Here is a 4,768-nt window from a genome sequence, read left to right on the forward strand (position 1 = left end):
GAATGGGAGCCTTGCTTTTGAAGCATGAGAGCAACAACACACACAGAGCACCGAGACAGGGGCCAGAGAAACAGCAACACAAAAATTCAGAGTCTGGAACTTGCGGAAGTCCAGAGCAAGAAGCACTGCAGATTATTAGAGGGATGATTTGAAAAGCTTAGCGCAGAAGAGGTTTTATTATGATATAAATGCATTGTAATAAATTGACCTTGAAAAGAAAGGACATGGATAAGGTGGAAACGTTTGTGCCTAAAAATGAATGTGTTAGAAAAGCGGAGGTAATAGAAAACAAAGTGTTGTAGACTATTAAAAACTTAATTGAGTCTCAAATATTTCTCTTCCCCTTCCTCCATTAAATCTCCAGGATCTGGAGCCATATGGCTGACACTCAGTTTTCAGCAAGGAGAAAAAACTTCTAGCCTGCAAGAGAAAACCTTGAACATTCAAACCCTAAAATCTTAAAGAGGCTACAAACCAAAACATAACCTTTTATTTTTTAATAATTCTCACTATTTTAGTCTGTCTTATGGGTTTTAACATAAGATACAGCATTAGTGAAAACCTAGCAGCTGCTTTCTAAGCAGATGGCAGCTAGAGATCCAAAAAAAGATTTCCAACTGATAACATAGTCATCACCACCACATAATGACTGGCATGCTGGAATTTTGCATAGTTCATGTAAAGAGGTCATGTATTCATGTATTTTGTATTTGACAGATTAACCCCTTCCCCATGATGCAGAAGCATACTCAAGGCCCATTTACCAGCATCCAATCACCCCACGCACGACTCCGTGCAAAAGAGCATGACAATGATTGCTTCAATAATAGGGTACTCACAGCTGAGAAAGATTCAGGCCAGGCACAAGGCCACAGCAAGTCCTCAGTCTGTCACAGATACTCCCCCATGCAGAGATCTATGTAACAGTAAGACTTTGAGTATCAAGTTCCAGATCCCTGATCAACTATCCACATCTCATGCTTTGGGGTATGTTGTTAAAAACTAAATAAAGACTTAGGTTTTGTTCCCAACACTTTTCCTAGATTACATGTGAAAGAACAAAGAAGTAAGGATTCAAGCTGGAATTTTTCCAGGCATATGCAAAGTAATTAATCTCCCAAAATTCTCCTTATCTTTATCCATGTGGATCTAAATGCATCCTTGAGACATATGCCAGTCATTCCATATTAATCGGAAGACAGGACATAACAGTTACAATTAGCAAACTCAAACAAATTTACAGCCTTGTAGTGGTACCTGCCCTACATCTAGTAATTTACCACGTTTCATTGATGCCACACCTGCCATTCATTTCTAACTTCCACTTTCCCAACACAGGAGATCAGAAACAAATGACCGACATGCCAGTTCAGTCAGAAGGGCTGTTGCAACTGCCAACAATCCTCTGGCTGATTCAACCATTTCATAATTATCTTACATTTCAGTGCACTGAAACTCAGCCAAAAGGCCATCATATATATGTCTCAGTCCCTACCACAAAAGCAAAATCTGAAGACCTGGAAATATTATGCCTCTATCAACAGCAATATAGAAAGCATCCAAATTCATATTATTTTGCTAACAGTCCCACACTGAAGATTAACAAAAGGCAATTTGAGGGGTTGCCAAATGAAGCAACCCTCAAAATAGCTGAAGTTTCTGTTTATTCTACTACTTGGAGAATGCAGAAAGAACCAAAATCTACAATAAAATTTACACATCCATTCTTGCAGCTTTCAAAGCTCTCTAGACATATCAGTAAACACTCATAGTAAATTCTGTAAGAATCTATGCAGATTTAAAAAGCTGTGTGAACTCTGAATAATTTGCAAGATATTTCTGATGTTTTGTCATACTGTTTCCATTTGCTAACTTAAGAAAGAACAGATTAAACACTTTGCATTTTAAAGATTTTTTACAGAAAGATCTACTAATTCTTTTCCTATACATTAATGCCCTCCTGAGAAGCATAGCTTACTCCGAGGAAAGACACATTACTTCCTTATTAGCTTTTATTAGGCAGCAAATCCAAGTTACAGGTTGTAACCTGCTCAATTCAGAACATAACCAGAATGTTTGCATCTATACACTAATAACTATAAAAATGGGTTTTAGAAATATCGGTAAATTCTGCCTCACAAAAATCACAGGTATATGCTGTGAAGGAGACAATGAAGTGACTTGTGCAGTGCCCAACAGAATCAGAAGCACAAACCATACATAAATAAAATGCTGTATGCCCTTGCTTTAACCTTCATTGTAAAGCCTTACCTTGGTTCTGCGATTTCTTGCCACTTCTGCTGGAGCTGAAGTCCCACTATCACTGCCTTCTGCACCCCGATCAAATGTGGGCTGCACGTGGACATGTGCAGTTTATCTCCCATTTTGTGACCACTGCCTAAAGGATTTGACTTCAAATTACAGAGTCCTGCGGCTGTCAAGCTCAAAGGGCACTTCCCACTCATAGGAATCTTGCTTTATTTGAGGAAGAAATTAAATGTGTGAATGAAAGGAGTACTCTATTTCTCCTTAGCTGGTAAATACAGGATTTAACCTAATAAACACTTCTCTAGGGTAAGGACATCATCCCTTTGGTGTTTTGTTTCTTCTTTTACATCCACAGGGTTTCTCTTCCCCTCTCTTTCTCACATATTCAAGATGATAAAAGCTTCAGTGAGCACAGCTACCAGTATTCCAATTTATTCAGCAGCAACCCCTGTGGACTGCTAACAGCAGACTGCAATTCTGCTTGGATTGTAAGGGGTAGATAAGCAATTCCACCCTTCATCTATCACTGTCAGTGCCAGTAAGAGAGCAACTTTTACCTGTAAGATGTCAAGCAGGGGAAAAGATAGAGAATGGGGGTGGAAAAAAAGCAAGGGGCAAAAGGACAGCAGAAATAGAGAGGACACAGGTCCATTAAGAGCTCTATGTGCAACTCCATGCAGAAGTAAGTAGGAAATAAGGGAATGGGACAAAGGACCAGGGTGCTAACAGGAAAGCAGCAAACAGAGGAGAAAGAAGATGGCCAGATTCCAAGCAGAATTTTTCAATAGCAAAGAAAATCTCACTTCCAACAAAATCTATACCTTCCATTACACTGAAGCCAGTGTAAAATGGTAGAGATGTTTGATACCTCAGTAAATGCTGATGGATACCACTACATTACAGCCATGATCCATAAATCTCAAGTACATCATAATGGAGCTTTCACATACAGGTCTGTCAGTAAACTGGGACAGTATTACAAATAGACAACAAAGGATAATGCAAAGATGGCAAAAATGGAACAACACAGAGACAAGTGCATTTCTTGGAGGATGGAGTGGAAGGCAGAAGAGATGAAAAAGCAGGTAAGCTATTTAGACGTAAGCGATGGAGAACATCAATAACCACACACTTGTTTTATGTGATGGAGGATTCAGGAACAGAAAACAGTAAAAGCAATAATGAGACCTGGGATTAGCTCTTCTTTTCCTTTTCAAAGGAACCTCAAGTAGTCACTCCATCACTACACTTCACTACAGTCATCATCTACAATTAAAGTCTCTGCCCATTCAGGCTAGAGGAGTCCCTTTCAAATTTTTATCATAGAACAAAATGAGGTTTAGGTATATATAAAATATTCATTTGATTTTGCTATAGGTACTTATTATTTTTATGCTATTTACTTGTCTGGCAGATACGTCACATAGCTCCAAACACATAAAATGTATAATTGACACTAGAAAAAGACCAAAGAAGCTGCCTTCTAAGCAGGCACTACCTTGAGGTTAAAATAAAACTTGTAAAAATTTGCTTTCAAACAACTCTACTCTTGGAATGTCCAATTTTATAACCCAAATACAGATGCACTATTGACTATTCACTTCTTCCCAAGCTTACTTAGTACAGTAAGGAGAGTCTGTACTCCACAGTAAACAATCTAATGTGCAGCCAAGCAAAGTTTATATCCTGGAAAAGTATTGTTTGTTAGTGATTATGTGCTTTCTAGCAATGCAAGATCTTCCAGAGAGATTGGATGGAGGGAAAAAGCCAGGAATCTTCACAGGAAGCTTCACATCAGCCTTTCCAGCTCTATCCCAAACCCACTGAGTTTGACTTGGACTGCTTAAGGGAGCAGTTTCAAGATTAAGAATAGGACACAGAAGTGGTTTAAGAGTAGTCAAGGGAGATCATAGTAAAAGTATTTTTAAAATTATTAAAGCCACATACCATCCTACTGCAGTGGGTATAACAATGAAGAGGGGGGGAAAGGAACAAAATCGTGCAGTAATAGTAACAAAGCAACAAAGAAATGATTGAGCAAGAAGAGAACGCCCTCTGGGAGAACACTACCATAAACAAAAGCAAGAAAACGCATGGAAAGTGCAAGCTGCATGGAAAGCAAGGAAGTGCAGGAAAGGGTGACACACCAAATGTTGACCTAGGCTGAGAAGAAATGTTGCTCAGCTCCCACATGGGACCCTAGAGGCCTCGCAAACAGCCTATTTTTAAACCCACTGACCAGCCCCAAACCAACAATCTGACGCTCAGGGAGCCTGTGGCCGGTGTACAAGCAGCCCTAGCACCGAACACCGCGGGGGGGGGCAGGGCCTGGGGCAGCCCCCATTGGCGCTCCGGTCTGACCCCAGCCCCGAGCCCTGAGGAGAAAAGCAGAGCGGATGGACGAGATTCCCGCAGCTGGAGCCAGGACACAGCCCCGTGTCCCCTCCCGGGCAGGGAACGGGCCGCCCCCCCACCTCCTCCGCCATGGCGGCCCCTGCCC

This window comes from Chaetura pelagica, unplaced genomic scaffold (genome assembly GCF_000747805.2).
Source record: "Chaetura pelagica isolate M959 unplaced genomic scaffold, ChaPel_1.0 scaffold79, whole genome shotgun sequence".
Taxonomy (NCBI): Eukaryota; Metazoa; Chordata; class Aves; order Apodiformes; family Apodidae; genus Chaetura; species Chaetura pelagica.